The sequence below is a fragment of the Nerophis lumbriciformis genome, linkage group LG03, assembly GCF_033978685.3.
Source record: "Nerophis lumbriciformis linkage group LG03, RoL_Nlum_v2.1, whole genome shotgun sequence".
Taxonomy (NCBI): Eukaryota; Metazoa; Chordata; class Actinopteri; order Syngnathiformes; family Syngnathidae; genus Nerophis; species Nerophis lumbriciformis.
Window position 1 is genome coordinate 14,862,522 of NC_084550.2, and position 24,902 is coordinate 14,887,423.

Sequence of the window (24,902 nt, forward strand, 5' to 3'; positions counted from 1 at the left end):
CCGATATTCCGATATTGTCCAACTCTTAATTGCCGATTCCGATATCAACCGATACCGATATATACAGTCGTGGAATTAACACGTTATTATGCCTAATTTTGTTGTGATGCCCCGCTGGAAGCATTAAACAATGTAACAAGGTTTTCCAAAATAAATCAACTCAAGTTATGGAAAAAAAATGCCAACATGGCACTGCCATATTTATTATTGAAGTCACAAAGTGCATTTTTTTTTTTAACATGCTTCAAAACAGCAGCTTGGAATTTGGGACATGCTCTCCCTGAGAGAGCATGAGGAGGTTGGGGGGGGCGGGGTTGACGTGGGTGGGGGGGGGGTGGTAGGGGGTAGCGGGGGGGTGTATATTGTAGCGTCCCGGAAGAGTTAGTGCTGCAAGGGGTTCTGGGTATTTGTTCTGTTGTGTTTATGTTCTGTTACGGTGCGGATGTTCTCCCGAAATATGTTTGTCATTCTTGTTTGGTGTGGGTTCACAGTGTGGCGCATATTTGTAACAGTGTTAAAATTGTTTATACGGCCACCCTCAGTGTGACCTGTATGGCTGTTGACCAAGTATGCTTTGCATTCACTTGTGTGTTTGAAAAACCGTAGGTATTATGTGATTGGACTGGCACACAAAGGCAGTGCCTTTAAGGTTTATTGGCGCTCTGTACTTTTCCCTACGTCCGTGTACCACTCCGTACAGCGGCGTTTTAAAAAGTCATACATTTTACTTTTTGAAACCGATACCGATAATTTCCGAACCGATACCGATAATTTCTGATATTACATTTTAAAGCATTTATCGGCAGCCCGATATTATCGGACATCTATAGTAATAACACAAAGCTGCCATGCATGCCGCTTTTTTCTTGAAAACTGTAATTGCTCAAACAATAATAAATCAAAGTTGTTATGAATTGATTGACCTATTCAAGGCTTCAATTACTTCACATCAAATATTCCACTTATTTATTTATTTATTTATTGCATATTTTGTGTTTTTGCCATAAAAACTAAGTTTTCTATGACAAAAAGGGCATAAAAGAAAAACAAAAAAATAACTTACAAGCGACATATTGGAAATTGAGCTAGAGCAGGGGTGTCAAACTCATTTTAGATTGGGGGCCACATGGAGAAAAATCTACTCCCAAGTGAGCCAGACTAGTAAAATCACAGCACGATAACTTAAAAATAAAGACAACTTCAGATTGTTTTCTTTGTTTAAAAATAGAACAAGCACATTCTGAAAATGTACAAATCATAATGTTGTTGTTGGTTTTTTTTACAATTACATGTTGCGTTTAATAGTATTCTACCTTTATTTGTCGTTATTTATACTTTCTGAATAAATTATGTGATAATGTTCATCAGTCAACTCATTGGTGTTTATTTTCAATCTGTCAAGATAAAAAAATATATATCAAAATCAAATTACATTATGTTATTTATGTAGTTTGATTATTTTCCTCGACTGATGTACTAACATCATGTGGTTTATTTTGTGCATATGTAGCATCATAAATAAATAAATGATAAATGGGTTGTACTTGTATAGCGCTTTTCTACCTTCAAGGTACTCAAAGCGCTTTGACACTACTTCATCATCTACAAAGATACAAAAAATTGCTATTGCGACATCTAGTGGTCACATTTAGAACAGCGGTTTCTTTCATTAAAACATTTTAAAGTTAATTTTTATACTTAGCAAACTCATCCCGCGGGCCGGATAAAACCTGTTTGCGGGCCTGATCCGGCCCTTGGGCCGTACGTTTGACACCCCTGAGCTAGAGATTTATGGGTTGAAAGTAAAAAAAAGAAAACAATGTATGACTTATTTTTAACACTTTTATGAGTGGGGGCATTTTAGATCCCTGAAAAATGTAGTGGGATTTTTTAAAGCTGTGTATGCTCAAAAAATAATAAAGAATCGAATTCAATATTGCTATGGACTATTGACCTACTTAAGGGTCCATTTACTTCACATCAAATAATCCAGTTCCAAATTTTGGTGGGGGAATATTGCCTATTTTTTGTTTTAGCCATAAAAAACAGGGTTTCTTTTAACAAAACAGGCAGAAAACTTTTTTTTTTTAATTCAACAAAACTTGATTTCGACAGAGAGCTCTGTAATTGATCTAGAGGTTTTAGGCACTGACATATATATATATATATATATATATATATATATATATATATATATATATATATATGACAACATTTTTAAGTTATTCCGACTGGGACCCTTCAGGGTCCACTGGACCAAAATTGAGGGGTGCTCCAAAGATTTAAAAAATGTATATATTTTATTGGTTTTGAAAATGAAAAATATCAAAATGGACCCCGCATCTTTAGATTTTTCAGTGTACGGTCTGATAGTATTGTAAGATTTTTCGTCATGGGTAATGTCTTCTGCTAATGTATCATATTTGGAGCAGTGTGTGTCGCCTCCCGATTATCCATTATAATGTAACAATGGATATTCAAGCCCCTCTGGGGAGGTCAAGGGATGAGGTGGGAAAGGAACAAAAAGGGAGGTTGATGTCCTAGTGGTCTACATTCAGATCCCAAGAACATTTGATCATCATTTTCTCTTATGACACCACCACTATTTTTGGAATGCCTGTTCTTGGCGGTCACAACCTCTTAATACAAAACCCAAAACCAGTGAAGTTGGCACGTTGTGTAAATCGTAAATAAAAACAGAATACAATGATTTGCAAATCATTTTCAACTTATATTCAATTGAATAGACTGCAAAGACAAGATATTTAACGTTCGAACTGGAAAACGTTGTTATTTTTTGCAAATATTAGCTTATTTGGAATTTGATGCCTGCAACATGTTTCAAAAAAGCTGGCACAGGTGGCAAAAAAGACTGCGAAAGTTGAGGAATGCTCATCAAACACTTATTTGGAAGATCCCACAGGTGAACAGGCTAACTGGGAACAGGTGGGTGCCATGATTGGGTATAAAAGCAGCTTCAATTCTCAGTCATTCACAAACAAGGATGGGGCGAGGGTCACTACTTTGTGAACAAATGCTTGAGCAAATCGTCGAACAGTTTAAGAACAACATTTCTCAACGAGTTATTGTAAGGAATTTAGGGATTTCACCATCTCCGGTCCCTAATATCATCAAAAGGTTTAGAGAATCTGGAGAAAACACTGCACGTAAGCGATGATATTATGGACCTTCGATCCCTCAGGCGGTAATGTATCAAAAAGCGACATGGATATCACCACATGGGCTGAGGAACACTTCAGAAAACCACTGTCAGTAACTACAGTTTGTTGCTACATCTCTAAGTGCAAGTTAAAACTCTACTATGCAAAGCAAAAGCCATTTATCAACAACACCCAGAAACGCCGCCGGCTTCGCTGGGCTTGAGCTCATCTAAGATGGACTGATGCAAAGTGGAAAAGTGTTCTGTGGTCTGACGAGTCCACATTTCAAATTGTTTTTGGAAACTGTGGACGTGGTTTCCTCCGGGACTAAAAGGAAAAGAACCATCCGGATTGTTATAGGCGCAAAGTTCAAAAGCCAGCATCTGTGATGGTATGGTGGTGTATTAGTGCCCAAGGCATGGGTAACTTACACATCTGTGAAGGCACCATTAATGCTGAAAGGTACATACAGGTTTTGGAGCAACATATGTTGCCATCCAAGCAAAGCCATTTATCAACAACACCCAGAAACGCCGCTGGCTTTGCTGGGCCTGAGTTCATCTAAGATGGACTGATGCAAAGTGGAAAAGTGTTCTGTGGTCTGACGAGTCCACATTTCAAATTGTTTTTGGAAACTGTGGACATGGTTTCCTCCGGAACAAAAAGGAAAAGAACCATCCGGATTGTTATCGGCGCAAAGTCCAAAGCCAGCATCTGTGATGGTATGGGGGTGTATTAGTGCCCAAGGCATGGGTAACTTACACATCTGTGAAGGCACCATTAATGCTGAAAGGTACATACAGGTTTTGGAGCAACATATGTTGCCATCCAAGCAACGTTATCATGGACGCCCCTGCTTATTTCAGCAATGCCATCCTTTCAATGATGATCACAGATCTCTTTATCCCTCGCGTCATCTTTAGCAAGCTTTTTTGCACTTTTTTAAACGCAGTAGTAGCGATAGGAACAAGTTAGTGACTGGCTTTGGGGCAGCTTCTTTAGCAGCAGGAATCTCCGTGGGCTGTCAGAACACAGTTGTAACCACGCTCGTATTTTAGGTATACTGATAAGGTTTAATGTGTTGAAGCGTGATGTTGTTTTCACCCCTTGTGAAATGTTTGCAGAACAATTGGTGCAAATAGCATGAAGTCTTCCTTGGAAACAATGAATAAATCCCACCCGATTGACGGCATGTTTGTTTGGGGAAAGTTTATAGCAAGGCAAGTAGGAGGAAAAAGGAGCCCTTGATATGCTCACCTTAAACCCCCTACAGCACAATATTAATTCCTCATGTTTATCATGCACCCTGAAACTTGACACCAGTCTGCAATGTGGCTGCAGACGATAAATAATTACAGGAATTGTTTTTTATTTTAGTCACTGTTTACTGTCAGGCTCCAGAAATCTAACCTGTACTTCCAAACTGTTCCCTTTTCTGACCTTTTTTGGTAACACTTTGCTCCACATCCGCCAACGCTTCAAGCCGTCCCTTAAAATTAGAAGCCGTTCCTCACCGCATCCGACTGCATCCAACACTTTGTGTTGAAATTACTACCTGCATTGGGAATTGCGAGAGTTTGGACGATGTTACAGTTAATTAGCACCTTGTTTGTTAAGTTCCTGCGATTCATCATCCTCCTAGCATATGTGTGGGTTTTATTTAGTCGATGCCTCTTCATTAGTCATCCATCTTTATTATGGGCCCGCTGCAATTGGCATGCTAGCACGCTAACAATAAAGCGCTTGCTTTTTTTCTAATTTTACACTTTTTTCTCTAATCCCGCAGCCATACACCTTACGGTCATAGAACTTGGTATATGAAACATGCTAATTGTATGCATGTTTACATTAGCATGTTAGCATGCTAACATTAAAGTGCTAGCTTTTGGAGCTAGTTTTGGAACCGTTTACCTTAGAGCACTGGTTCTTAACCTGGGTTCGATCGAACCTTAGGGGTTCGGTGAGTCGGCCTCACCGAACCCCGCAGAGGTCAAGACACACCCGACTCATTGTGTAAATAAAAACTTCTCTTTATCGGCGTATTATGGATACCTCCTAACAATGTTCCTTCTAATTTTCCATATGCTTGAGCAAACGCAAAAACTCCTTGAGCATTCAGTGGCGCACATGTGAGCGACGTCAGATATGCACATGCACTGTGGCCACACCAGCAGCACACCAGTCCCAAACCTGACTAAATAACAAGTTAAATGTTTTATTATTATAATCATTATAGTCATTATAACCCAAGAGATTATTTTCTAAAATAAGTGTTTTGGCCCACTTACAATGACAATAACAAAAAATATTGTTTTTCATGAGCTGTGTACTTGTATTGTATATCTGGGTGGGGGTCCTGTTTTGGAAATAATTTGTACCCCTTTCAGATATCGCATTTAGTTCCCACTAAAACATTCACATGTTGCACAATGAGATGTAAACATGGGATCATGTGTACATTCTTGTAACTTTCTGTTAGTAAAATATATATTTTATTAGTATTTCTTTAATATAATAACATAATTTCATGGTTAATATTTACAAATTAAGATTAAATTAAGAAAAAACATTTTATTTTTCACTAAAGAAGGGTTAGGTGAATGCGCATATGAAACTGGTAGGGTTCGGTACATCCAACAAGGTTAAGAACCACTGCTTTAGAGCCGTATAACTTGGTATGTGACACTTGTTGACTGCTAGCTTGCTAATGTTAGTAAAGTGCTAACTTATTTGCTATTTTTTTTTTCTTTCTCTAATCTCCAGCCATACACCTTAGAGCAGTGGTCCCCAACCACCGGGCCGCGGCCCGGAACCGGTCCGTGGACCGATTGATACCGGGCCGCACAAGAAATTTAAAAAATTTATATATATATATATTATTTTGGGGTATTTTTTATTAAATCAACATAAAAAACACAATATATACATTATATATCAATATAGATCAATACAGTCTGCAGGGATACAGTCCGTAAGCACACATGATTGTATTTCTTTATGACAAAACATTTTTTTTTAAATGTAATAAAAATTAAATAAAAAACAATACCATACCCCCCCAGTCCAGCCAGTTAATCCGTTTTTGGGGGGAATTGGGGAATATCATGCTCACGTTAGCTTGCTAGCATGCTAACATTAGCGTGCCAGCTTTTTGAGCTACTTTTGCTACCGTTTAGCCCAGAGTCATATAACTTGGTATGTGACACTTGTTAACTGTTAGCATGCTAATGATAGCATGCTAGCAAGCTAACATAGGCTTGCTGACTTTTTCAACTAATTTTACACTTTTTTTTTTCTTTTTCCACAAGAATACACCTTTGAGTCGTATAACTTGGTATATGAAACATGCTGACTGTTACCATGCTATCGTTAGCACACATGCTAAGTGTTAGCATTTTTATGTAAACATGGTACTGTTTTAGGCTAGCTCTGGGGCTCATTTTGTACGGTTACATCTAAAACTCACGGATTCAGACACTCGGCACCATCTAATAAGTCGGCAGCTTCCGGCGTGCTGCGTGTATCATGATATTAAAGTGACTCACTTTAAGGATAGTTGTTCTTCTGACCCAGCTGGCCGGTTTACTGCTGATTTTGGGTAAGCAATCCATTTATGCCAAAATAGCTTGGCTCCAAGTTCCATATTTACAGCATCAAAATTAGAGATGTCCGATAATATCTTTTTTGCCGATATCCGATATTCCCATATTGTCCAACTCTTAATTACCAATTCCGATATCAACCGATACCGATATATACAGTCATGGAATTAACACATTATTATGCCTAATTTTGTTGTGATGCCCCGCTGAATGCATTAAACTAACTTACCACTTTTAACTTTACCATGAATTGATTAACATGGACCCCAGACTTAAACAAGTTGAAAAACTTATTCGGGTGTTACCATTTAGTGGTCAATAGTACGGAATATGTACTGTACTGTTCAATCTACTAATACACGTTTCAATCAATCAATCAAAAACAAGGTTTTCCAAAATAAGAGAACAACTTCAACTCCAGTTATGGAAAAAAGTGCCAACATGGCACTGCCATGGTTATTATTGAAGTCACAAAGTGCATTATTTTTTTTAACATGCCTCAAAACAGCAGCTTGGACTTTGGGACATGCTCTCCCTGAGATAATCCTAATACCCACTACAACTATGGGAAATACTATACTTTGACTTTCACAAAGTGCATTATTTTTTTATTTTTTTTAAACATGCCTCAAAACAACAGCTACAAAAACAATGAAGGCACACAGCTTCAGTCCAGAGTATACTAGAGCATACTTGCCAACCTTGAGACCTCTGAATTCGGGAGATTGGGGGGGGGGGGGGGGCGTCCCGGAAGAGTTAGTGCTGCAAGGGGTTCTGGGTATTTGTTCTGTTGTGTTTATGTTGTGTTACGGTGCGGACGTTCTCCCGAAATGTGTTTGTCATTCTTGTTTGGTGTGGGTTCACAGTGTGGCGCATACTTGTAACAGTGTTAAAGTTGTTTATACGGCCACCCTCAGTGTGACCTGTATGGCTGTTGATCAAGTATGCCTTGCATTCACTTATGTGTGTGTAAAAGCCGCAAATATATTGTGACTGGGCCGGCACGCTGTTTGTATGGAGGAAAAGCGGACATAACGGCAGGTTGTAGAGGTCGCTAAAGTCAGTGCCTTTAAGGTACGCCCCCAATAATTTTGTCCGGGTGGAAATCGGGAGAATGGTTGCCCCGGGAGATTTTCGGGAGGGGCACTGAAATTCGGGAGTCTCCCGGGAAAATCGGGAGGTTGAAACCGATACCGATAATTTCCGATATTACATTTTAAAGCATTTATCGGACATCTCTAATCAAAATTGCTTATAGCCGCCACTCTCGGCTTCCGTCTGCTCCAATGTCTAAGTAAAGAAAGTACAATTTTATAAGTATGGAGTTTCATACTTATAAAAATTGTTACTAGTAAAAGTAACAGTTTTTTCTAACACTGATTAGAGTGTGTTGAAATTAAGCGATATTAGTAAAACGGTACGCTTTAGAGGTGATTGGTTCCAATTTGGCCCACGCTGCGACGCTTTACGAGATGCTTTAAGCAGGCACATTAACTGGCGAGTGTTTTAGGAGCAAAGGAACTCAAGTTCACGCTCCATGAAGTGCAAATAGATGAGCCGTGTGCTTCATATGTGGAATTTCTAATTTATAGCCCCAGACCCCAGTCCACCCCTCTTTTTGCCGATGACTCACTTCCAGCAAACTGAGAGTCATTGTGCGAAGTGTGTGTGTCTGTGTGCGAAAGCAAACACGCCTCTAACACGCTAATTGTGTGTGCAGAAATCTGCAGCTCTTAAGCATGAATGACACTTTCCCAGTCCAAATAGAAGCCGCTCAGTCTGGCCCACAATCGGCGACAGGAGGTCACGCTTTACCCACGCCATTTAGCGACGCCTCCACAGTGTGTGTTTGTGTGTTTTTATCCTTGGCCCTTAGTTGTGTCAGCCTGGGCCAAAGTTCAGGCGCGCCCACAAAACATCACCCCGGGGTCAGGCTGGAAATAGTAGAGAATGAAACACAAACACAGGCCCATATGGCCTATGCTAACTTCATAACTGCGGTCAATGGAGAATGTAAAAACCACAATATTATTAATAATAATTATATTATTATTGATTGATTGATTGATATTGAATATTAGGTATCCTTGCACAATTTAGTAAAATAAGTACCGTATTTGTGCAAAAACAATGCGTCCCGTGAAAAACCGTCCGACCGGAACTCTTTAATAACTAAAGATCCTTGGGTGAATATTGTAAATTCACTACACCGGTATGTTTTAGCGCTTTCATGGCGAATTTACTGACAGATATACCATATTTTTCGTATTATAAGTCGCTCCGGAGTATAAGTCGCACCGGCCGAAAATGCATAATAAAGAAGGAAAAAAACATATAAGTCGCACTAGAGTATAAGTCGCATTTTTGGTGGAAATTTATTTGATACAATCCAACACCAAGAATAGACATTTGAAAGGCAATATAAAATAAATAAAGAATAGTGAACAACAGGCTGAATAAGTGTACGTTATATGAGCCATAAATAACCAACTGAGAACGTGCCTGGTATGTTAACGTAACATATTAGGGTCATTAAAATAACTATAACATATAGAACATGCTATACGTTTACCAAACAATCTGTCACTCCTGATCAATTTTCATAGGTAGCATCTTTTTTTTCAGAATGCACTTCTAGGCGCAGTCAAGGCGTTGAGGGGATCCGGTTTGGTGGCTGCAGGATTAGGTCTCTGCTTTTTGCAGATGATGTGGTCCTGATGGCTTCATCTGGCCAGGATCTTCAGCTCTCGCTGGATCGGTTCGCAGCCGAGTGTGAAGCGACTGGGATGAGAATCAGCACCTCCAAGTCCGAGTCCATGGTTCTCGCCCGGAAAAGGGTGGAGTGCCATCTCCGGGTTGGGGGGGAGATCTTGCCCCAAGTGGAGGAGTTCAAGTACCTCGGAGTCTTGTTCACGAGTGAGGGAAGAGTGGATCGTGAGATCGACAGGCGGATCGGTGCGGCGTCTTCAGTAATGCGGACGCTGTATCGATCCGTTGTGGTGAAGAAGGAGCTGAGCCGGAAGGCAAAGCTCTCAATTTACCGGTCGATCTACGTTCCCATCCTCACCTATGGTCATGAGCTTTGGGTTATGACCGAAAGGACAAGATCACGGGTACAAGCGGCCGAAATGAGTTTCCTCCGCCGGGTGGCGGGGCTCTCCCTTAGAGATAGGGTGAGAAGCTCTGCCATCCGGGGGGAGCTCAAAGTAAAGCCGTTGCTCCTCCACATCGAGAGGAGCTAGATGAGGTGGTTTGGGCATCTGGTCAGGATCCGAACGCCTTCCTAGGGAGGTGTTTAGGGCACGTCTGACCGGTAGGAGGCCGCGGGGAAGACCCAGGACACGTTGGGAAGACTATGTCTCCCGGCTGGCCTGGGAACGCCTCGGGGTCCCACAGGAAGAGCTGGACGAAGTGGCTGGGGAGAGGGAAGTCTGGGCTTCCCTGCTAAGGCTGCTGCCCCCGCGACCCGACCTCGGATAAGCGGAAGAAGATGGATGGATGGATGGGATGGCACTTCTGCCATGACACGCCCCCGCCAAATTTTTTATTGGTTGACGTGTGTGTGTGACGATTGCTGATATACGTCTAGTCTCTTACGTGAATGAGATATTATTTGATATTTTACGGTAATGTGTTAATAATTTCACACATAAATCGCTCCAGATTATAAATCGCACCCCCGGCCAAACTATGAAAAAAATTGCGACTTATAATCCGAAAAATACGGTGAGTAAGAACTTTACCCTACTTTATATTAAAAATGGCAACAGCGGAGGATAAATGTCCCATAACAAGAAGATAGAGAAAAAGAAGAAGCTTATCGACAACGGTGTCGGCACGGACTACAAAGGCGGACGCGAGCAAATTTTCAGGACTTATGCAAATCGCAAATACAGATCAGCAGGTACCAGAAGGAAAGACAGGTTGCTTTTGCATAATATTGCGAAACAAAATACCATATAACATGTCTTATCTTATACACACACCATAATAACAATCATATGTTGAAGCACAGTACAATCCATCAAGCGGAAATCGGTTAGTCATTTTGCAGTCTACATGTATCTCTTATGTGTGACTGCCATCATATGGCAGTCTACACGTATCTCTTATGTGTGACTGCCATCTACTGGTCACACTTATCATTTCACCATGTACCAAATAAAATAGCTTTGAGGGCACAGATAGCAGGCCCGTACATTAGGCGCACCAGATTACTCAGTGGCCTAGTGGTTAGAGTGTCCGCCCTGAGATCGGTAGGTTGTGAGTTCTAACCCTGGCCGAGTCATACCAAAGACTATAAAAATGGGACCCATTACCTCCCTGCTTGGCACTCAGCATCAAGGGTTGGAATTGGGGGTTAAATCACCAAAATGATTCCCGGGCGCGGCCACTGCTGCTGCTCACTGCTCCCCTCACCTCCCAGGGGGTGAACAAGGGGATGGGTCAAATGCAGAGGACAAATTTCACCACACCTAGTGTGTGTGTGTGACAATCATTGCTACTTTAACTTAACTTTAACTTTAACTTAAAAGGTGCACTGTCGATTTTTGAGAAAATGTAAGGATTTTAAGTGTGTCAGATGGATGGACATGAAGACGACAGAAAAGATATCTCTGCCAAAAGTACAAACACTGTGTAAATATCTTGACAAAATAGAATATTATTACATAAGTAAAGAAGAGCAGGCAGAAGCTCACAAATTCTCATACTTTCTGTAACATCCAGGGAGAAATTATGTCAGCCATCTTCAAAAATCTCTCAATTATAATAATCTACGTGAGGGAGCCAAGAAATTATTTATTTAAATGTTCACAATAATTCATGGTTCCTCACGTGGAAACTTTCCAATGTATTAAAACTATAAGCTGTTAAAAATATTTTATAAAATTGAGTATAGATAGTAGGGTTGTCCCGATACCAATATTTTGGTACCGGTACCAAAATGTATTTCGATACTTTCGATACTTTTCTAAATAAAGGGGATAACAAAAAATTGCATCATTGGCTTTATTTTAACAAAAAATCTTACGGTACATTAAACATATGTTTCTTATTGCAATCGAAGAACAATGTTGTCCTTAAATAAAATAGTGCACATACTAGACTAGGGCTTCACGGTGGCAGAGGGGTTAGTGTATCTGCCTCACAATACGAAGGTCCTGAGTAGTCTTGGGTTCAATCCCGGGCTCGGGATCTTTCTGTGTGGAGTTTGCATGTCCTCCCCGTGACTGCGTGGGTTCCCTCCGGGTACTCCGGCTTCCTCCCACTTCCAAAGACATGCACCTGGGGATAAGTTGATCGGCAACACTAAATTGGCCCTAGTGTGTGGATGTGAGTGTGAATGTTGTCTGTCTATCTGTGTTGGCCCTGCGATGAGGTGGCGACTTGTCCAGGGTGTACCCCGCCTTCCGCCCGATTGTAGCTGAGATAGGCTCCAGCGCCCCCCGCGACCCCAAAGGGAATAAGCGGTAGAAAATGGATGGATGGATGGACATACTAGACAACTTGTCTTTTAGTAGTAAGTAAGCAAACAAAGGCTCCTAATTGTAACATATTTTGTCATTTATCATTTTATTATTTCAAAATTATTGTCAACATTTTTTTTTTTTAAAGCTGTAAAAATTGATTATTAATCCACTTGTTCATTTACTGTTAATATCTGCTTATTTTCTGTTTTAACATCTTCTATCTACACTTCTGTTAAAATGTAATACTCACTAATTCTTCTGTTGTTTGATACTTTACATTAGTTTTGGATTATACCCCAAATGTAGGTATCGATCCGATACCAAGTAGTTACAGGATCATACATTGGTCATATTCAAAGTCCTCATATTTCCTGAGTTTATAAACATAATATACATTTAAAAAAAAGGAAAAAAGATTTTGTGACGATAAAAAATATCAATGTAATCTTAGTAGTATCGACTAGATATGCTATTGTACTTGGTATCATTACAGTGTATGTCAGGTGTAGATCCACCCATGGCATTTGTTTACATTCAGGCGCTGGGTGCGTTTCAATATTATAACTTCACCTTTATCTTTAGTTTTTAGGCCAAAATGCGTCCGTTCTCCATTTTCTGTCTACACGCTGTGTCTGCTCGTAAGTACTTCGTGATTGTGCGCTGCCAAACATGCTCCTCCGCTCGCAAAACCAGCAATGTCATGACATGACAGTGCGCCGTCATACCCGTTAAAAAAATAAAAATACATTTTGAACGGGTACTTTTCAAACAGACTATAGTACCGTTTTTGATTCATTAGTACCGCGATACTACACTAGTACCGGTATACCCTAGTAGATGGTGATTTATTGTTATGTAGACAAATGCCATGTTTTTACCAATTTTCCTAGGAAATTTTCGATATTGTGAAATGCAAATGTCGATGCTCCTCTTAGAAACACGTAATAAAAGTGTTTGTGAAATCCCCTGATGTTTTTTGCTGCTAAATCAAGCCGCATAAAACATTATGTCACTACTGGTCCTACACTTCCAAAAAAAGAATGTTAAAAAAACATCTTAAAGCATTGTCCAGCTGTTTACTTACATATACTATTTATGTTTAAATAACTTTTACTGCAAATGAATATCGCCTCCAAATATCCGTTATTGGCCTCCTTGACTACTAATAATCGGTATCAGTATCAGCCCTGTAAAAATCTAATCACAATGAAGTCTGTTCCTAATATTTTGAACCACAAATAACCCTATAAACAATGTAGACCACTGCAAAAATAAAAAATCCCCTATGAGCCCATTTTCACTGGAGTTTGGATATCATCATCTCAATGCAAACAGTTTTGAAGCAGCCACAGGGGGCGCTGACAACACGGGTTGTCCGCGTGTTGGCCACTAATTGCTAACAGAGACGGCGGTGAAATGTGACTGCATGGATATGACGAATGGTCGCTTGGTTACTGGTTATTGGAGGGTAAGGCTGGAAAAGAAAGTGACACCATGCTAGTTGGCACCTTTGCAGTTAGCATGAAAGTGCTACGTGGCCACCATGACATCATTCTCCAGTATCCAGACCTGCTTTTATTTGATCTAATCTGAGCTGTAAAATTACAGATTGTGCAGACCAAGGTTCAATCTCAGGCTGGGGTTGGATTGCATCACTTTTGAGGGAACTGCTGGGAATTTGGCAAGCGCACAGACAAACTTTGCATGACCACGTGTCTGCAGTGTGGCCGTCTTCTCTTTCTAATATGATACACCCAACCTTTGGACACTTTATTATCACTACTTTCTCCGTCTTAATGTTCGGCCTCTTTCTTTTTTTCTTAAAGTGGTCTTCTTCATAGGACCTGGTGTTGAACCTCCTCCCTCCTTGTGTTACAGACTGTGTAATGCATGAGGGCTTCACACCCCAATGATGCCGTTGGGTTCACTGATCAAAGTGCTAATCTTCGGTGTGACGCCAATATCCGCTGGGATTATAAGTGACAAGTGCAAAGTGTGTCCAGTGAACACAGCTTGGGAAATAATCATTCTAACCAAAGTCTAGACTTTGAACTGCCAATCCAGATGTCAACTTGTTCAGGTTAGTCGGTTTGGACTGGTTGGGAAACCAAATTGTTGTACGTAGAACTACGGATTAGGGATGAAAATCTTATAACAACTCATGATACGACTTCACATGGACAAATATAAGACCTTCTGGAGGAAAGTTCTGTGGTCCGATGAAACAAAAATTGAGCTGTTTAGAGGAGATAAGGTGAGGCCTTTATCCCAGGAACACCATTCCAACCGTCAAGCATGGTGGTGGTAGTATTATGCTCTGGGCCTGTTTTGCTGCCAATGGAACTGGTGCTTTACAGAGAGTAAATGGGACAATGAAAAAGGAGGATTACCTCCAAATTATTCAGGACAACCTAAAATCATCAGCCCGGAGGTTGGGTCTTGGGCGCCGTTGGGTGTTCCGACAGGACGATGACCCCAAACACACGTCAAAAGTGGTAAAGGAATGGCTAAATCAGGCTAGAATTAAAGTTTTAGAATGGCCTTTCCAAAGTCCTGCCTTAAACCCCATTGAGAACATGTGGACAATGCTGAAGAAACAAGTCCATGTCAGAAAACCAACAAATTTAGCTGAACTGCACCAATTTTGTCAAGAGGAGTGGTCAAAAATTCAACCAGAAGCTTGCCAGAAGCTTGTGGATGGCTACCAAAAGCGCCTTTTTGCAGTGAAACTTGCCAAGGGACATGTAAGCAAATATTAACATTGCTGTATGTATACTTTTGATCCAGCAGATTTGGTCACATTTTCAGTAGACCCATAATAAATTCATAAAAGAACCAAACTTTATGAATGTTTTTTGGGACAAACAAGTATGTGCCCCAATCACTCTATCACAAAAAAATGAGAGTTGTAGAAATTGTTGGAAACTCAAGACAGCCATGACATTATGTTCTTTACAAGTGTATGTAAACTTCTGACCATGACTGTACATAAACAATTTATGCAATGTCCGTAATATGTAAGTAAACACGCCAAAGCGTCATTTCTGGTCCTACAACAATTACTATTTCTTCAGAACTGAAATACAGTACAGGCTAAAAGTTTGGACACGCCTTCTCATTCAATGTGTTTTCTTTATTTTCATGACTATTTACATTGAAGAAAATGCCTTGAAATGACTTAGACTTAGACTTCCTTTTTATTGTCATTCAAATTTGAACTTTACAGTACAGATACGAACGAAATTTCGTTGCATTAGCTCATGGTAGTGCAGGATAAAAAAGCAATAAGGTGCAAATATAAATAAATAGATTACTGTACAGATAAATATATTGCACTTTTGCATATGCATCCACGTTTATGGATGTATGTTATATTGTCTTTATATTCCAGCGAGTTAATCCATTTTTGGGGGGAAATTGAGGGGATTATTTTAATGCGTTCAAGAGTCTTACGGCCTGAGGGAAGAAGCTGTTACAGAACCTGGAAGTTCTGCTACGGAGGCTACCGAACCTCTTTCTAGAGTCCAGCAGTGAAAACAGTCCTTAGTGGGGGTGGGAGGAGTCTCTGCAGATTTTCTGAGCCCTGATCAGGGCTCAGAAAATATATTGCACTTTTGCATATGCATCCACGTTTATGGATGTATGTTATATTGTCTTTATATTCCAGCGAGTTAATCCATTTTTGGGGGGAAATTGAGGGGATTATTTTAATGCGTTCAAGAGTCTTACGGCCTGAGGGAAGAAGCTGTTACAGAACCTGGAAGTTCTGCTACGGAGGCTACGGAACCTCTTTCTAGAGTCCAGCAGTGAAAACAGTCCTTAGTGGGGGTGGGAGGAGTCTCTGCAGATTTTCTGAGCCCTGATCAGGCAGCGGCTTTTTGCCATCTCCTGGATAGGTGGAAGAGGAGTCCTGAGGATCTTTTCCGCCGTCCTCACCACTCTCTGGAGAGACTTCCAGTCTGAGGCATTGCAGGCTCCAGTCCAGACAGAGATGCTGCTGTCAGCATGCTGATGTCAGCAGGTTCTCTATAGTGCCTCTGTAGAATGTGGTGAGAATGGGGGGGAGCTGTGCTCTTTTCATCCGACGCAAAAAGTGCATGTGCTGCTGAGCTCTTTTTACAAGAGCTCCGGTGTGTAGGGACCAGGTCATATTGTCAGTTATCTGCACCCCCAGGAACTTAGTGCTGCTTACCATCTCCACTGCTGTGCCGTTGATGAAGAGTGGAGCGTGGCTGGACTGGTGCTTCCTGAAGTCGACGATGATCTCCTTGGTCTTGTCGACGTTCAGGACCAGGTTGTTGGTTCTGCACCAGTCAACCAGATGTTTCACCTCCTCCCTGTAGTTCATGTCGTTGTTGTCACGGATGAGGCCCACCACTGTTGTGTCGTCTGCATACTTCACAATGTGGTTAGTAGTGGACCTAGCGCAGCAGTCATGAGTCATCAACGTGAACAGCAGCGGACTCAGCACGCAGCCCTGGGGGGAGCCGGTGCTCAGGGAGATGGCACTAGAGGTGTTGTCGCCCACTCTCACAGACTGGGGTCTGTCTGTGAGGAAGTCAAGCAGCCAGTTGCAAAGGGGGGTACTGAATCCAAGGGGGGCCAGTTTGCTCACCAAGTGCTGCGGGATGATGGTGTTGAACGCCGAGCTGAAGTCCAGAAACAACATTTGCACGTGTGTGTCCTTTCCTTCCAGATGTTCTAAGCTCAGGTGGAGTGCAGAGGAGATGGCGTCCTGTATGGAGCGGTTAGGGCGATAAGCAAACTGGTATGGGTCGAATGTGGGGGGAAGTCTGGAGACAATATATTCCTTTACCAGCCTCTCGAAGCACTTCATTATGATGGGGGTGAGTGCCATGGGGCGATAATTATTGAGGGAGGAGATTGTGGGTTTTTTAGGCAATGGAATGATTGTGGCTGTCTTAAAACATGCTGGTACCACAGCCTGGGTCAGCGAGGTGTTGAAGATGTCTGTGAGAACCCCAGCCAGCTGGTCTGCACATCTCTTAAGCACCCTGCCCGGAATGTCATCAGGTTCCGCTGCTTTCCGGGGGGTTTACTCTCCTCAGGGTTTTCCGGACATCCTCTTTGTCCAGGTTGAGCGGCTGCTCATCAGGGCGAGGGATGGATTTCCTCATCAGAGTGGTGTTAAGTGCCTCAAACCTTGCAAAGTGGTTGTTTAGGTCGTTAAGGAAGCTGATGCTGTTGTCACAGGGACGGGGTCAGCTTTATAGTCCGTGATGACCTGTATGCCCTGCCACATTTGTCTAGTGTTCGTGGGGTTCTCGAAGAAGTCATGCACTTTCTGACTGTGAGCAAGCTTTGCAACCCTAATGGCACCCTAATGAGAAGGTGTGTCCAAACTTTTGGCCTGTACTGTATATCTTCATATATTATATACAGCCTATTATTTGCGCACACCAAAAATTCGGCCGTCAAAAATAGACTTTGCTCACCAAAACCTAATGTTATGATGAAGTACCCATTTGGCGGGCTGCATCTTTCCCCGCGCACATGGATGACGTAGCTCGCCGAACGCTGACGAAAAAGCGAATCGCATTCAGGTTGCATTGCCGTTTAGAATGAAGTAACATTTGAAATGCTCAGATTCCAATCGGGTTTGGACTACCTGCTGATGTGACCTGAATGTGATGCGAAAATATCTGATTTGAAGCACTTTGGAGCGTTTAAACTGGCAAAAAAATTTTTTATCTGTGTCACTTGAGGCCAAAAAACTCAGATTTGGTGTGCAGTGGAAACGGGGCCTAAGATATACGTTACAATCGAACAGACTGACAGTTTATAATTACAATATAAACACTCAACAAAAGACAACACCAGCACTTTCAACATACCGTATTTTTCGGACTATAAGGCGCACTTAAAATCCTTTAATTTTCTCAAAACTCGACGGTGCGCCTTATAACCCGTTGCGCCTAATGTACGGAATCATTTTGGTTGTGCTTACCGACCTCTGTCGAAGCTTCTGGCCCGAGAAAATATCCAATGCACATCTACACAAGAAGACCAAGTGCAACAGTGTGGTGCTAGAGATCAAATGCCGCCGATTCCAATGGCTTGGGCATGTTCTGAGGATGGACCAAGACCGCATCCCTAAGATCGCACTACGTTGGACTCCATCTGAGAAAAGGAAGCAAGGCCGGCCCAAGAACACGTGGCGGCGTACGGTGACAGCTGAGCTGAAGGAGATAAACCTAACCTGGGGCGAGGCACAGCATGTTGCTCAAGACAGGTCCAGATGGAGGCAGATCGTCGAAGCCTTATGTCCCGTCAGGGACGAAGAGGATAAAGTAAGTAAAGTTACCGACATCAAAGCTATTTTATTTGGTACATGGTGAAATGATAAGTGTGACCAGTAGATGGCAGTCACACATAAGAGATACGTGTACACTGCAATATGACTCAAGTAAACAACACCAAAATGTTATATGTTCCATTGAAAATATAGAGCATTACACACGGCGCTCAAAAATCTATCAAAATGTTTTAGTACGACTTTGGTAAGCTGTGAAGCCGCACCGCTTGATGGATTGTACTGTGCTTCAACACACGAGTATTATTATGGTGTGTGTATAAGGTAAGACATCTAGCGTTTTGTTTCATAATATTATGCAAAGGCAACTTTTCTTACCTTCAGGTACCTGCTGATCTGTATTTGCGATCTGCGTAAGTACTGAAAATGTGCACGCCCGCCTTTGTAGTTTGTGCCGACACAGTCGTCGATAAGCTTCTTCTTTTTCTCTATCTTCTTGTCATGAGACGTTCATCCTCCGCTGTTGCCATTTCTAATATAAAGTAGTGTAAAGTTCTTACTTATATCTGTCAGTAAACTCGCCATGAAAGTGCTAAAACATACCGGCGTAGTGAGTATACATTATCCACCCAAGGAACTTTAGTTATTAGAGAGTTCCTGACTACAGGAACACACCTGGAACAAACTACAATAACTATATACTTGCAAATGATGCTCAGAAATGTCAGACAACAAGATATACCGACTGGATAGCACAGTTATTATTATCAGCTCATTGTTGATTGTTACATTTTACACATTTAGATTCTATTATTAAACAAATCATCCCTTAGGATTCGAGGCTGCCAGTGATGACTCGATTGGAGGGGAGTGATCTGAACATGAGTGTTTGCCAATGTCTGGAACATTGCAAGTCACCAATGAGTCACTAGAACATGACCTTTTGTGAAACTATCAGGATCCAGGTGTTAGCTAGACCCCTTCATGCCCTCAGGTGGAGCACCCTGCCCTCAGAATACTGAACAACTTTCCAACATAGTGTATATTCTTCCCATATTTTCTTTCTAAATGACATCCCCCTCAACTTTCTTCTGGCCTCTGCTCGCACACATGCTTACGTCGGCAATTACTCATGAATTTATTAGATGACCAGGAAGAGCTGGACAACCGACGATGTCCTCGCATTGTTCTCCCGCCGCTCGGCTCCAGGAAGTTTTTTTTCCCTTCACTTGTAGAGAAGACCCGGGTCACAACAATCTATGATCGGGGAGAAAAAAAGGTCTGTGCTACCGAGCGACCTAAAGTCGAGGATTAAGTAATGTTGTCAGCAAAACCACCACGAGCAGCTTTAGGTCACATGTCCTTCCTCTGGTATGTGACGGACAGACCTAGGCTAAGAAGGCGAGAAGGAGGTGGACTTCATTAAAAGTACCTTATTATGGAATATTACATTTTTAATGCAAGATGTGTTTCTAAGAACTAAACGTGATGAAAATCTATCATCTGACTTTGCTTCACTTTTCACAGAAGAAACACTCTAACGTAGGGGTGTGAGTCTTTGGGCAACCTATTCCGATTCCGATTCCTGGGGTGACGATTCGATCCACAACCGATTCTTGCAAAGTGGTAATAAGTATGATGAAACTTTTTTTTAAAAGGATACAGGTTTGAAAAGCTCCCCTTGGAGATAAACTAAAACGTCTTTCAAAAAAAAATTCTTAGAAAAAACAATTAAAACATTTTTTTAGTTTATTTATTTTATTTATTCCGTAACTTTTTTGAATACATTTTTAAAAATTGTGATTAGACTAAGAATCAGGATGAATGAGAATCTCGATTTGGATGTGCACTCCTACTCAAACGCTCAAACAATTGTAATACCAGTGCATAAGAGAGAACCGAGCTACACTATAATGCCAAAAATATTTGGCCACCTGCCTTGACTCACATATGATTTTGAAGTGCCATCCCATTCCTAACCCATAGGGTTCAATATGATGTCGGTCCACCTTTTGCAGCTATTACAGCTTCAACTCTTCTGGGAAGGCTGTCCACAAGGTTGCGCAGTGTGTTTATAGGAATTTTCCACCATTCTTCCAAAAGCACATTAGTGAGGTCATACACTAAAGTTGGTCGAGAAGGCCTGGCTCTCAGTCTCCGTTCTAATTCATCCCAAAGGTGTTCTATCGGGTTCAGGTCAGGACTCTGTGCAGGCCAGTCAAGTTCATCCACACCAGACTCTGTCATCTATGTATTTATGGACCTTGCTTTGTGCACTGGTGTACAGTCATGTTGGAAGAGAAAGGGGCCCGCTCCAAACTGTTCTCACAAGGTTGGGAGCATGGAATTGTCCAAAATGTTTTGGTATCCTGGAGCATTCAAAGGTCCTTTCACTGGAACTAAGGGGCCAAGCCCAACTCCTGAAAAACAACCCCACACCATAATTCCTCCTCCACCAATGTTCACACCCGGCACAATGCAGTCCGAAATGTACCGTTCTCCTGGCAACCTCCAAACCCAGACTCGTCCATCAGATTGCCAGATGGAAAAGAGTGATTCATCACTCCAGTGAATGTGTCTCAAATGCTCTATAGCCCAGTGGCGAGGTGCTTTACACTACTGCATCCGACGCTTTGCATTGTACTTGGTGATGTATGGCTTAGATGCAGCTCCTCGGCCATGGAAACCCACTCCATGAAGCTCTCTGCGTACTGTACGTGGGCTAATTGGAAGTTTTTAGCTTTGTAGCAACTGACTGTGCAGAAAGTTGACGACCTCTTTGCACTGTCCTTCGGCATCCGCTGACCCCTCTGTCAGTTTACGTGGCCTACCACTTTGTGGCTGAGTTGCTGTTGTTCCCAAAGTCTTTCATTTTCTTATAATAAAGCTGACAGTTGACTGTGGAATATTTAGGAGCGAGGAAATTTCACGACTGGATTTGATGCACAGGTGGCATCCTATGACAGTTCCACGCTGGAAATCACTGAGCTCCTGAGAGCGGCCCATTCTTTCACAAATGTTTGTAGAAACAGTCTCCATGCCTAAGTGCTTGATTTTATACACCTGTGGCCGGCCAAGTGATTAGGACACCTGATTCTGATCATTTGGATGGGTGGCCAAATATTTTTGGCAATATAGTTGTATCTAAAGGTCAGAAATAAATTATTAATATGGACATCCTCCTCATCTGTCATTTGACATCTTTGGTCGCCTCGCCTTTGTGGGTATCAAAACTGAAAGTTAACTTTCACACACACCTCCTCCTTCACTCTCTCCAGGCTAGTCCCGTATTTTTCGGATTATAAAGTACACCGATATATAAGCCGCACCCACTAAATTTGACAGGAAAAAATATTGTTCCATATTCTAGCCGCAGCGGACTTTAAGACGGAGATGTATATGTTGTGAAATGAGTTATTTAGACAGAAATATTTAGTGAATGTTTATTTACATTAAACGGTTTCCAAACAGTGTCTGTAACATGGCAGTAAAACAGCTGATCAAGTGAAACAGAAGTTATCGCCATGGACCCACTATCTGCTCTCCAATCAGCTAACCAGACTCAATAACTCCACAGTGATGTTCTGTTGAATTTACTGAGAATGTTTTTAAACTAAAACAATACAAAAATAATGCCATTGTAATTTAATAATACTAACACAGACACTTGTAAACATGTTAGCTTTCTATCTAATGCTAATGACGCCCGCTTGATTACATTACGATAGCACATACGAATAAGCAAGAAAACACTCGAGATTGTTTTAGTTATACTGTAAAACTTACAAACAGTGCTAGGAGTGATAAAACAAGAATCCGTTTGAGCAGAAACACTCTTTACAGTTATACTTCCGGTTTAAGGCATTAAAACAGGAAGCAGATTTTCAACACCTGCAACAGTGACTTCCATTAGCCGCATCTTGCAAGCGTTTATAATCTTTAAAATTTAAAAAAACAAAAAAACTCTCATAATGTCTCTCATAATAATTGTGAACGATAGGCAAAATTAACCAAAAAGTGCAGTTCCCCTTTAAGTGTTTCTACACGCGTTTAATGAAAACGTTAGCGAACAAAAATCCATAAATCAGACACACTCATTAGCATTTAAAGCTACAGACTAAGGCTGGGCGATATATCAATATACTCGATATATTGCGGGTTTGTCTCTGTGCGATATAGAAAATGACTATATCGTGATATTCCAGTATACGTTCTCACGCAGTTGCTTTTAGCTACGGGCATTACTCTACAGGCGTTTCTCACTCTTTGTTGTCTCTCCTTCTCACAGAGACATAAAACAAGCGCACCTTCTTACATACCGTATTTTTCGGAGTACAGGTCGCTCCGGAGTATAAGTCGCACCGGCCGAAAATGCATAATAAAGAAGGAAAAAACATATGTAAGTCGCACTGGAGTATAAGTCGCATTTTTTGGGAAATCTTTTTATAAAACCCAACACCAAGAATAGACATTTGAAAGGCAATTTAAAAAAAATAAAGAATAGTGAACAACAGGCTGAATAAGTGTACGTTATATGACGCATAAATAACCAACTGAGAACGTGCCTGGTATGTTAACGTAACATATTATGGTAAGAGTCAAATAACTATAACATATAGAACATGCTATACGTTTACCAAACAATCTGTCACTCCTAATCGCTAAATCCCATTAAATCTTATACGTCTAGTCTCTTACGTGAATGAGCTAAATAATATTATTTTATATTTTACGGTAATGTGTTAATAATTTCACACATAAGTCGCTCCTGAGTATAAGTCGCACCCCCGGCCAAACTATGAAAAAACTGCGACTTATAGTCCGAAAAATACGGTACGTTACTTACGTATACGCCCTCGCGGAGCAGAGAGATAGCGGCATGGGTAACGTTAGCTGTGGTGCGAGTGGTAATACGAGAGAAAGAAGGTGCGAATCTGGTAACAAATGAAGGAAAAATTAATTCCCAAGAAAAACAGCACAGGGTCCATCGTCTGGCGGTGGTTTGGCTTCAAGTGGGAATATGTCGAACAGTCTATGTCAAGTGTGGGGCAAAATCGTTGCTACAAAAAGTAGCATTACTGCTAATATGTAGCATCATTTGAAAAGTCACCCGCTAGAGAATGAAGAGTGTTTGAAACTCTGCATGTCAACATCTCCGTTCGGTGCCACACCCACAGAATGCCGAGGCAACCATTTCCATATATAGCCAAAATAGTCAACAACAGAAGGAAATAATGTCCGCAGGAACCTACCACATAGCGAAGGTCGTACACTATTTGATTTCCTATTATGCAGCTCATTTTTATTTGACACTTATTGAAATATCTTGTGTGACATCATGCACAAAAGTGCACTTTATTTGTTTTAAACTATTGTAGTGGCGTTCTGTACAAAAAGTGCACTTTAATTTAGTGTTGTTTTGATATGTCATCTTAGTGACATCATGCACAAAAGTGCACTCATAGCTTGTTTTAAAATTTCTCTGACAATCTTGCACTTTCTGTTTTGAAATGACATGAATGTTTGTGCCACTGCTTAATAACTGTTTAATAAATACAGTTTTGCTAAATTGACTTAGTTGTGATGTCCCTCTCTGCATGAAAGTTTAAAATGAGCATATATTAATGCAGTATGAACAAGAATGTTTTAATGTAGACACATAAAATCATCATACTGCTGTGATTAAATGCATCAAGTGTTCATTCAAGGTTTAGGCAAAATATTGAGATATATATCGTGTATCGTGACATGGCCTAAAAATATTGAGATATTAAAAAAAGGCCATATCGCCCAGCCCTACTACAGACGCACAGTAAGGTCTACTAAAAGCACTAAGCTGTCTACATTGCAGCATCCAGGCTACCAATACTTTTCTGACATTCCATAGAATAGTGAAAATACTCTAAGTGTTGTTGTGTTGGATCTCAGGTGTTCCAAACAACAGTATATGAGAGTTTGGTTGAACCCAATGACGTCGTTATCTGTGATGCTGTGTTTGTTCGCGTCCCGGCACCAGGCTGACAATCACCTCGCTGTCGTATTTAACGCGTCCTCTCCAAATGTCTGCACAGTAACATCAGTGACGGAATTTATGTTCCCCGGACACCACATCGCGCAAGCGTCCGTGCCAACAGGCTGGCAGGGGGCTAATGGGTTTATCTCGGGGCGTTAGCGGCTTCGGATTAGAACCAGCTGCTGTCATTTATCATAGTTTTCTGGTCCGTGGTCTTTAGAATACTGTATTGGCGTTTCAAGGACAGACAGGAAGTGATGGTGCTGGTCAGTCATTGCCTCTGACCCTGTTCAACCCCTAGAAAAACATAACCTGCTTGGAGAAATAACAAACCTATTGATGAATTTGGTCTTCTCAACAACATTGGACACGACAAGCACC

General features: G+C 41.3%; 1 protein-coding gene across 1 annotated transcript in view; it reads right to left on the reverse strand.

The window, feature by feature from the left end:
• Window positions 1–24,902, reverse strand: part of pdlim4 (PDZ and LIM domain 4) — a 121,311-nt gene that overhangs the window by 83,869 nt on the left and 12,540 nt on the right. The window lies entirely within an intron of this gene.